The sequence below is a fragment of the Eschrichtius robustus genome, chromosome 1, assembly GCF_028021215.1.
Source record: "Eschrichtius robustus isolate mEscRob2 chromosome 1, mEscRob2.pri, whole genome shotgun sequence".
In the NCBI taxonomy this organism is placed as follows: domain Eukaryota; kingdom Metazoa; phylum Chordata; class Mammalia; order Artiodactyla; family Eschrichtiidae; genus Eschrichtius; species Eschrichtius robustus.
In genome coordinates this window covers 26209088-26220413 of record NC_090824.1, presented here as the reverse complement: position 1 = coordinate 26220413, position 11326 = coordinate 26209088, and the positions used below count along the sequence as shown (strand labels likewise).

General features: G+C 48.5%; 1 pseudogene; it reads right to left on the bottom strand.

The window, feature by feature from the left end:
- Positions 1 to 8008: 8008 nt before the first annotated feature.
- LOC137773080 (ubiquitin-conjugating enzyme E2 S pseudogene) lies at positions 8009 to 8625 on the bottom strand (annotated as a pseudogene).
- Positions 8626 to 11326: the final 2701 nt, after the last annotated feature.

The following is an 11326-nucleotide window of genomic DNA, read 5'->3' as shown; positions in this document are numbered from 1 at the left end:
AACTGGAAATTTTCCAGTCTGTGAGCCCTGTGTCAGGCCCTCCCATAAATCACAGCAAGTAGGCTGTCGGCTTGGCAGAGGGGGAAGGGGCGAGGGGGAGAGCAGCCGAGCAGAGGGGAAGCCAGAGGCTGCCAGGGCAGCCGTGCTGGAAGGACCGCGCTCTCCAGGCACCTTCTCTCTCTCCACGAAGCGCTGGGAAAAGAAAAAGGGAAAGAAAGAGCAGCAGCAACCACAGGGCTTCTGCCAACCCGTCTGCAGACACTCCTAGGTCCCCACACCTCTAACCTGGGAGAGGCCCCGAAACAGGTCATTTTTTAATTGAATACGATATTAATTACCGCGTGCACCATTAACAGTTTGTGGGATTTGACTAATTAATGTAATAGTTTTTGAGTCACGCTCATTAAATATGAAAATTACGCTGGTGAAAGGTATTGGTTTCATTATCAATCTTGTATGGACAGGATGGGGGCAGGGACCGGCAGACGGGATGGACCCCTGCCTGCCTCTTCTGGCTGTGAAGAGCTGTATTGTGGTTCCATGATTGAGGGGAGCCTGCAAGGGGGCCTAGTGGAGGAGGGAGGGGAGGTGGGCCTGAGGGAAAATTGGGAGCAAAGTCTCATCAGGCCTGACCCCTGATGAGGTAGTGACCACACAGGGCTCTGAAAACCAGATCCCTGCATTCCTTTCCAGCACAGACTTGTCCAGGTGAAAACCCTCTCTTAGATTCATTCATTCATTTATTCATTCATTCATTGAGGTACGGTGCGGTGGACACTGGTGGTTCACTGTCTAATACAACGTCCATCCCAAGCCCCTCTCTCCTAGCCTGCCTCCATCTCAGGCTAAAAAAGGGAATACATAGGACTTCCCTGGTGGAGCAGTGGTTAAGAATCTGCCTGCCAATATGGGGAACACCGGTTGGATCCCTGGTCCGGGAAGATCCCACATGCTGCAGAGCAACTAAGCCCGTGTGCCACATCTACTGAGCCTGCACTCTAGAGCCAGCGAGCCAAAACTACTGAGCCTGTGTGCTGCAACTACTGAAGCCTGCACGTCTAGAACCCGTGTTCCACAACAAGAGAAGCCCCTGCAATGAGAAGCCCGTGCACTGCAACGAAGAGTAGCCCCCGCTCGCCGCTACTAGAGAAAGCCTGAGCGCAGCAACGAAGACCCAACGCAGTCAAAAATAAAATAAATTAATTAATTAATTTTTGTAAAAAAAGGGAATACTTAGATTCAGAGCCTCCTTTGCAGCTGAGGATGGTCATGTGACACCACGTGGCCAATAAGATTTAAGGGGGGAGCAAGATTGAAAGGACGGTTATGGCTGGTGTCACTGTTCCTTGTCTTCTGTTTTTTGAACATGAGGGGAAAGCCAAGAGACATGCAGAGATGCTGGTCCTGATGCTGTTGAGCCCGTGAACCATCCCCAGAATCATCTACTCTCAGACTCTTTGTTCTGGGAGAAAAAAATAACCCTCTGTTTGTTGAAAACACTGATAATCGTTTTTTCTGTTATTTGCATCTAAAAGTGTTCCTAATAGATACACATGATAAAGGCACTAGGCTAGGTGCTGTGAGAAATTCAAACAAGCTTACAATTTAGTCACCATGAACAGCAGAAAGATAAAAAATTTAAAAATACCTGCCATTCGAGGCAGCCAATGCCAAGTGCCAGTTGAGTGGCCTCCAAGGGTTGCTCTTCAGCTGGGGAGCCCCACTGAGCCTTATGATCACTTAAAGCTGGGGCACTTCCCGACCCTCCAGTGCCCTGGTTCTCAAACATTTAGATCATCACCTGTGGATACAGCAGCCTGAGTTGTTCAAAGGAAGATGGGTCGGATTGTCCAGGAAGCCTCTATGTATGGTCAGGACGGGAGGGGACTTGGGCTTTGAAGGATGGATGGGATTTCCAAAAGCAGAAATGGGAGATGGGAGGGGAGGGCTGCCTCCCATGGTGGGTGAGGAAGAGACAGCAAGAAAGGCCCAGAGGTGGGAAAACGAAAGTCCATCTCAAGGGATGAAAAGTAGCCCCAATAGGTTCCAATGGAAGGAAGAGAGTGTGGGATCCCCGCTCTCTGCCCTGCTGCAGAGACCAGCAAGGACCTGGAAGAAACCTGATAGTGACTGTGCTCATTTCCTATTATTGCTACAACAAACTACCACAAGCTTAGTGGCTTAAAACAACACATGTTGGTCATCTCACAGTTCTGGAGGTCAGAAGACCCAAAGGGGCCTCATCAGGCTAAAATCAAGGTGTCAGCAAGGCCATGTTCTAGAGGAGAATGCATTTTCTTGACCTTTCCAGCTTCTAGAGGCTGCTGACATTCCTCGGCACATTCCTTAGGAAAGCTCATGGCCCCCTCCCATCTTCAAAGCCAGCAATAACCAGTCAAGTCTTTATCACATGGAATCACTCTGACACTCACTCTTCTGCTTCTCTCTTCCATAATTTAAGGAACTATGTGATCACTGTGATGGTTAATTTTATGTGTCAGCTTGGCCAGCCCATTTCTTTGGTCAAACGCCAGTGCAGACACTGCTGTGAAAATATTTTTTAGATGTGATTAACATTTAAATCAGCAGACTTTGAGTGGAGCAAATTACTATCCATAATGTGGGTGGGCCTCATCCAATCAGTTGAAGACCTTAAAGGCAAAGACGGAGATATCTCCCCAAAAGAAGCAATTCTGCCTCAAGTCTGCAACATGGAACCCTGCCTGGGTTTCCATCCTGCAGATGTCTGACTCAAGACTGCAACATCCCCTCTTCCCTGAATCTCCAGCCTGCTGGCCTGCTCTATACATTTCAAACTTGCCTGCCCTCACCACCCTGTGAGCCAATTCCATATATATATTTCCTATATAGTTCTGTTTCTCTGAAGAATCCTGACTGATACGATTATACTGGGTCCACCCGGATAATCCAGGATAATCTCCCTATTTTATTTTATTAATTTTATTTTTTTTAAATTTTGGCCACGTCTCATGGTGCAGCATGTGGGATCTTAATTCCCTAACCAAGGATCGAATCTGCGCCCCCTGCCGTGGAAGCTCGGCGTCTTGACCACTGGACCGTAATCTCCCTATTTTAAAGTCAGCTAATTAGCAACCTTAACTCTATCTGCTACCTTTACTCCTTGTTGCCATATAACCTACTATTTTCACAGGTTCTGGGGATGAAGACATGAACATCTTTGGGGGTGGAAGAATTTATTCTGCCTATAGTCAAAATGTAAATAAATAGAGCTTTATTTTCCTCCCATAATAATATGTCTGGAAGTGGAAGTTGAGGCTTGGGGGCATCGCGCTATGACTCAGGCTCTTTATAGCCTTCCATATGTTGGCTTTGGTTCTTAAGCTCGCCACCTCATGCTCACAAAACAGCTGCCTCAGCCCCCAACATTATATCCTCATACCACTATGCCAAGCAGGAAGGAAGAGAATAGGCAGAAAGGCCTTCCCCTTTCATCCAAGGCAACAAACCTTTCCTGGAGCTTTCCACAAACTCCTTTTTGCATGTACTGATGGGACCCGAATTACATGGCCATTTCTAGCAGCAAAAGACACTGGGAAAGTATGTGACTTTGTATCCTGTATGGAGAGAGGCAGGTGAAACAGAGGGGGCTTTGAAATGGCTTTGGGTAGCCGTGCTGTGATGTCTGCCACACAAGTCCACGCACAGCTTTGCATAACAGACCTGGGACTGGGCAGGGTCCTGCAGGGGGCTCGTGGCCACTACTCTTCTTCATGATCCTGTCTTAACAAGCAGATTGTCTGCACAAATCAGGGGAGCCTTGTGGTAGGAGTGTGGCTCTCACTGCTGTTTAAACTCGGTCACTTCATCAGTGAAGCGGAGTTGCTCTGAGGATGAATGAGACAAGCTGTGTAGATTTGTTAGGTAGCAGAGCAAGTTACTTTTACCCAGAAATCACAGGCTCGGGGGGCCACAGGAGATGCAGGGGGAAGACAGGAGACCCAGCCCTGGGGCCCCAGCCCGCCCATCACAGAATGTGCAGCCCTCCATTCCCAAAATGCTGTCTCCACCTCTTCCAAGTTCTTTATTGGTACTATCGATTTTTCTTGTTAATTAATTAGTGTTTGCTGAGTGAAGGAGAGAGACCCATCGGGCCAAAACCTCTTTCAAGCTGCCAGGGGACCCAGAGCAGGGCAGGAGAGATTTCAGCAGGAACAGGAAGGCAAAGGCCCTCGGAGGAAAATCAAAAAGTCCCCTTCACTCCAGGCTCTCTCCTCCCAAGCACCGTGAAGGGAGCTGGGGACCCCGGGCCTGTTGGCGACAGTGACTAACAGCAGGGCAAGCCCGGGGGAGGGGGCCAGGCCAGCTCCATTATGTTTATGGCCCTGGCTTGGTGGGCGGGCTCCCAGGTGAGCTCAGGGGGTGGCTGTGTGCCAGGTGGGGGGCTGGGAGAAGCAGCACCCATGGGGTTGGGTGGGGAATGCGGGGAGAGAAAGAGGGAGAAGCCAGGTGGGGAAGGAAGGGAGCAGCACAGCGTGTTATAAAACACTAAGCCCTGGTTGAAAGATTGTTTCTTTTATTTTAAAGAAAGAATTAAGGGATGTTGCTTGAGAAAAACAGAGAGGGGGAACTGAAAAAGAGGTGAAGACAGAACAATAGACAGAAAGACAAGGAAGGACAGGAGGGGACAGGAGAGGGGACCAGGAATTAATGAGGCTGGGCACCAGATACGGGCGAGGGGTGGGGGGCAGCTCCTCAGAGGTGGGGAAACTTGCTCGGGTCTCAAAGAATGGCTTTGCATTTGGCCTCTCTGACCCCAAAGGCCAAGCTTTTCACCAGGCCACAGGCTGTGGACGTGGAGGTGGAGAGGGAGGCTCTGGGGACGAAAGGGCCCAGGTGTAAATCACCTGAGTCGGGGAGGAGCTTGGTGGCCCCACAGTGGCCCTCGGGATCACCCTGATCAAATGCCCTCGGCGCGTTCTCTATGATCTGTGGTGACAGCTGCCGTCCCTGGTGGAACTGGGCTGCCTCCCCTGCGTCCTTGAGGTATGGCATTGCCTGGAGGTTAAGGGCTGTGACTCTAGAGCCAGACGGCTTGGATCCAAATCCTGGCTCTGCCGTTTGAGGAAATTACTTAAATCCTTATGCCTCAGTTTCCTCTTATGGAAATTAAGGGTAATAATAGTTTCCATCTAATAGGGTTGTTATGGGTGTTCAGTGATGTATGTAGTGTGCTCAGAACCAGCATCAAATAAGTGCTCAACAAGTTTAGCTGTCGTTAGATACTTCGTTACTAACAAAATCCTTATGTTGTTGAGGATGGCAACGTGCCCAGCTAAAAAGCTACATTTCCCAGCTTCCCTCACAGTTAGGATACCCCATGAGATGTTAGAGGAGGTCATTGTGCAGGTCTTCCAGGAAATCTCTTTAAAAGGGACTGACTCTTCTGGCAAGCTCATCCTTTCCCCCCTTCTTCATGCCAGGAAGGTGGGTATGATGACCTGAGCTGCAGCAGCCATTCTGCAGCCCTGAGGTCCCCTTGAGATAGAAGCCATGCACTTATGGTGGTGGAGCAGAAAGTTAAAGGAGCCAGAGACACTGACCACATCGAGGGGCTGGACCTCCTGTCTCCATAAGCCCTTTGCCTGAGAGAAAAACAAACCCTTAACTTGTTTAAACTACTGTAGCTTCAGGTTTCTGTTAATTGCTGCCCAACAAATCCAAGCTGATACAGATTGAAAAGTTAAACAGATTCTAGAAGAGTTAGAGAAATTTAAACTGATAAATCCAAAATGGGTGATTTGTGGTAGGTGGGTGTGGCTGGGAACATGTCTGGGAGATTTCAAATAACCTCAGAGTTCCCATGACCTGTCCCTTGGACTAGAGTGTCTGTGAGTCCAAGTCAGGGAGTGATTGTCTTATTATTGTCTTCACAAAAGCAATGAGAAAAAAAGGTTTTCTAGAAACCAATGCAGAGCACAAGCTCCTAGGCATCAACATCCCATTGTCGGGAAGGGAGGGAAGCCCCCAGAAGACCACCAGAAACAGGACTGTTTAGCAACCTGAGGTCATATGGGCAGCCACTGATGTTACCCATCTGCACGGCTCACTTCATGCTTCTGAGGATGACACACACTCTAACCCTCATAAAGTCTCAAAAGGCCACTGTTGTGTTGGGATGGGGTTGAAGGAGGGCCCTAGGATAATTCTCATCCCTAAACCTCTGCAGTTCTCCTATGAGTCCGTGTCCAGCGGGTGTTCCATGCCTGGCATGTCTCATGATCCTTGGGATACAGTGTGTACCACATTGCTGGTGCAGCCCCACGTGAGATCGGAGGTTCTTGGCTCCTCATGTCCTGGTCCTTGGCTTGGATGGTGGCCACTTCTTGCAGGAAATAAGGAAGGGCTATATCTTCCCAGGGGAGTAGGGGTGGGCTGCTTCCTGCACCACTTCCCCAATCTCATCTCTTTGAAATGAATGAGAAGAGAAGGCCAAGGGGCCAGGAGAGGCCCCAAAAAGGTGTCCCCCGCTCAGACACCTGCGAGGGTGTGCTGAGGAGAAGCTGTGTGCGTTGATGTGTTTGTTTGAAAGAAGGACACCAGATTAGAAAGACGGTAGCACTGAGGTTCCCCATTGGGGCCTGAGGCCTAGGGGCAAGGAGAGGCCAGCACTGGATGGAGGGCAGCAGTGAAGACCTCTGGAAGCCGGTCAGGGAGCCTCCGGGCTCCCTGTGAGTGTACGCGAAGACTTTGTGGGTCCCTGGCTTCCACGTGCGTTCTGCAGGTCTCTATACATGAGCGTGCTTTCTCATCAGTGAATTTCTTAGTTGACATTGAGTCAAGCGTGTTTGCAAATGTGGGAAAAGTATCTGATTCTCTCGTGGAATCTTGGCTTAGAAGCGGGGTGGAGCCCCAGGGCTAAGGGACGAGGGGGAACCCCACCCCCACGGAACCGGGAGCCTCCCACACTAGGGCAAAACAGAGACGGTCCATCTCCGCAGAGAACGCCAAGTAGAGATCAAAACCAAGTAGGCTCAGGATGAAGCTGTAGGCCAAACTTCCTCGGAGGTATGGGATTTCGGGGGTGGAGGAGTCAATGCCTGGAAGAGCCCCCTGAAGCTACTTTCACACAGGAGAGCATTCTGAGAACTGCAGTACCAGGGTGGCTAGAGCCACATCCAGCCCATTCAAGGTCTGTCTCCTCACCAAGAAAGGCTTCCCAGGTCTCTCATTCATTCGTTTAGCCATTCACTTATTCTGTCCACAATTCCTTTGCGGGGCCGTGCACATAATAAATAGTTCACTCTAAGTCATATCTCTCGATTCCTCTGGTGCTCAATTCTAAATTCACTGCCTCCCTTCTTTTGCTGGGGGTCTCTGATCCAGCTTGCTCTGCTGCTTGTTGAACTGCATCCCAGAGGCGCAAGGGCAGCACAGAGCTAGCTAGAGTCAGCCCGTTTGCCTTGCTTCAAAGTCATGGATGCCACCCAGTCCTGGCTACTAAAGTATCATTGAACAAGAGGTCCATTTCTGCCATTTTGGCTCAGGGTCCCAGAATTTCTGCTACACTATTAGGATCTCCTCTAGGGTCTGAAGTTGACCCAAAGTTGTTGAGAGCCTTCATTCATCTAACACCAACTTTTTAAGTGCTTCCTGAATACCAAGCACTTCACCAGGCATACCTCGGAGACACTGGGGGTTCAGTTCCGGACCACTGCAATAAAGCAAACATAGCAATAAAGTGAGTCAGATGGCTTTTTCGGTTTCCCGGTGCATATAAAAGTTATGTTTACACTATACTGTAGTTCTAGTAAGCGTGCAATAGCATTATGTCTAAAAAATAATGTACATACCTTAATTTCTTTTTTTTTTTTTTTTTTTTTTGCTGCTTTTCCAACTTCATTTAGAAAAATAAATCCAGGTCCCAGTGCCCCCGTGCCCTCCCCCACCCCAGCCATAATTTAAATAACTTAGAGACAGAGTTGGGGTCAGGTGGGGAGTGGGTGGGGGAGGGAGGGAGGAGAGCCCACTACAGCCGCTGCAGCGCCCGCTTCTGGTCCGTCTTTTTCTTGTCTGCCAGCTTCTTATCATGCTCACCGATGCTTCTTGGCCATGGGCCCCTCGGCCCCTCCCGGGCGCCCAGGGGCCATGGGGTCGGCGGTGCAGGCCGCAGCCCCGCTGGCCAGGGACCGGCCAGCCCGGGCCCTCCCGCTGCTGGGCCCGCCTGCGCCCCGGGGATCTCTGTGAGCAGGTGCGCGCGCCGCCCGCCTCCTCCTTGAGGGCAGACGCGGGGTTAGGGGTGGTCAGCAGGCACTTGATGGTCAGCAGCACGTGCCAGATGCCCAGCTCAGCTGTCCAGCCCCTCCTGAGCACGTTGACGCAGATCTCACCGCTGGCGCCCACATTTGGGTGGAAGATCTTGGTCAGGAAGTAACCCTTGGGTGGGGAGGCAGGGAAGTCCTTCCCCAGCAGGAGTTTCATGCGGAATAGGTCTCCGGCGTATGGGGTCCCCTCAGGGCCCTCGATGGTGACCTGCGGGTCAGTGAGGCCCTCCTCGTTGGGAGAGACCTTGGTGCCATCAGGTGGGTCAGCTGTCAGTGTCGTCGCCTCCTTGTACACCAGGCGGATGATGTGGGCGGGGCAGGTTCAAGACTGCTGCCGGCCGGCGGCGGGTCCCCCCCGGCCCCCTTTCTGCGCTCTCGGGCCGCCGGCCGGGGCTGGGGCCGCCCAACCACTGCCGCTGTGGCCCTAGCGAGGCTCCGGTGGCCCTGCTCTGCTCCCGGCTCCCTCTGACCCCCGCAGTGAACCTTGCCGTCTGCAGCTCCGCCCACCACCCCCCTACCGGTGCCCGGCCGCACTAAGGTACATACCTTAATTTAAAAATACTTTATTGTTAAAATATGCTAGCTATCCTCCGAGTCTTCAGCAAGTCGTAATTTTTTTTGCAGTAGTAACATCAGTGATCACTGATCCCAGATGTAATATAATAATGATGAAACAGTTTGAAATATTGTGAGAATCACCAAAATGTGACACAAAGACGTGAAGTGAGCAAATACTGTTGGAAAAAAATGATGGTGCCTATAGAGTTGCTCAACACAGGCTTGCCACAAACCTTCAATTTGTTTAAAAAACCAAAAACATAGTATCTGCATACAAAGCACAATAAAGCGAGGTATGCCTGTACATGTAGCTTTTCTTGCTGGGATTTAAGCACCAGAAAATCCACAAGAACGGCTGTATTTCTGAGATACACACACGGGCAAGGTCTTCAAGATAAAAACAGAACCATGGCACCAAGGTCAGGCTAGGTTTGAATTTTCGTAAGCTCTCCTAGGGAAATAGATGGAGGAACCAGGATGGAAAACCAAAAAATCCATCGGCAACCTCTACAACAAAATTGGTAAGGAGAAATCCCATGAACACCCAAATATGAGTGGGCGAGGATGAGCACCCAGTAGCAATAGGCCTTTGTAGTATCAGCAACTGTGCCAGAGGGAGCCGAGACAAGACCAAGTTGCTTCTGATGGCTGCAGCAGCTAGAGACCCTTCAAACCACCAGCAGGTGCTGGCCTGAAAGCGTGACAGGCCAACGTGAAACGAGCAGTGATGCTGGGAGGGGTCTCAGCAGGCCCTGAATAGCAGGGGAGGGTGCCCTGGAGCAGTCTAGACCTGACAACTGTTGAAACTCACAAATGAGGGTTCCTTTTCAGGACGGAACCACACACAGAGGAGGGGCTACTGGTTGGAGTCTTCAAACTGAGGAGGACTGGGACAGCAGGGGCAAAAGAGAGATAAAGTCTAGAATTCTGCGTGGCTCAAGATGGAAGCCGCTATCCATATATATGGCTTTTGACATTTAAGCTAACTAAAATTAAATTTAAATATTTAGTTCTTCTGTTGCATTTGTCATGTTTCAAATTCTTTTGTTTATTTTTTATTTATTTTTAATTAATTTTTTAAAATTTTTATACAATTTTTAAAGGTTACTTTCTATTTATAGTTATTATAAAATGTTGGCTATGTTCTCCGTGTTGTACCCTACATTCTTGAGGCTATCTTACACCCAATAGTTTGTACCAACCCCTCCTCCACCCTATATTGCCCCTCCCCCACCACTAGTTTGTTCTCTATATCTGTGAGTCTGCTTCTTCTTTGTTGTATTCACTAGTTTGTTGTATTTTTAGATTCCACATATAAGTGATACCATACAGTACTTGTCTTTTTCCTGTCTGACTTATTTCACTTAGCATAATGCCCTCAAGTCCATCCACATTCCTGCAAATGGCATAATTTTGTTCTTTTTTATGGCTGAGTAGTATTCCATTGTGCATATATACATCAACCACATCTTTTTTATCCATTCATCTGTTGATGGACACAGGTTGTTTCCATATCTTGGCAACTGTAAATAATGCTGCTACGAACGTTGGGGTGCATGTATCTTTTTGAATTCACGTTTTTGGTTTTGGTTTTGGTTTGGATATATACCCAGGAGTGGAATTACAGGATTGTATGGTAGTTCCATTTTTAGTTTTTTGAGAAACCTCCACACTGTTTTCCACAGTGACTGCACCAATTTCCATTCCCACCAACCATGTACAAGGGTTCCATCACGTTCCTAATTCTTACAGCCACCTGTGGCTGGTGCCTTCCATTTTATGGTTACTGTATAGGACAGTGCAGACATAGAACATTTCCATCATCATAGAGAGTTCTACTGGACAGCACTGGAGATAAAAGTCAGGGAGGGAAGCAGAGGTCTCAGAAAGAAAGAGGTCATCTTTTTTTCATTTCAAGAAAACAACCAAAGAGCAAGGTCTTGAGCAGAAAGCTAGAAAAGCTGTATTTCCCATATCCCCTTCCTAACAGTTCAGGAACCCACAGCTCCCTTAGACAAGGGCAAAGGAAAAGGACTGCAGTCCAATGCCCCCCAAAAGGCCAAGTCACTTATAAGGGAAAGAAAATCAAATTGTCATCAGAATTTCCAACAGCAATACTTTGTGCCAAAAAATTTTTTTAATAGATCAATATATTAAAGCTATGCCAGGAAACTAAAAGTGAGTGACGGATGTTCTATCCAGACAAACTGATAGTCAAGTATAAAGACTGCAGACAAACTTTTGAACATCCAAGAAATCCCCATGAACCCCTCCTAAGGACTTTACTAAAAATGAACTAAGACAATAAAAATGATTGGAGTAATATTGACTAAGGCTGGAGATGAGCATTAAAAATGTAAATATATTTAATATATAGAAACATATGCTTAATATACAAATGTAATTTTATGTTTATATAAATGTATATAAATATAGTCAAATTATCAAAAAAGAGGGAAGAATGT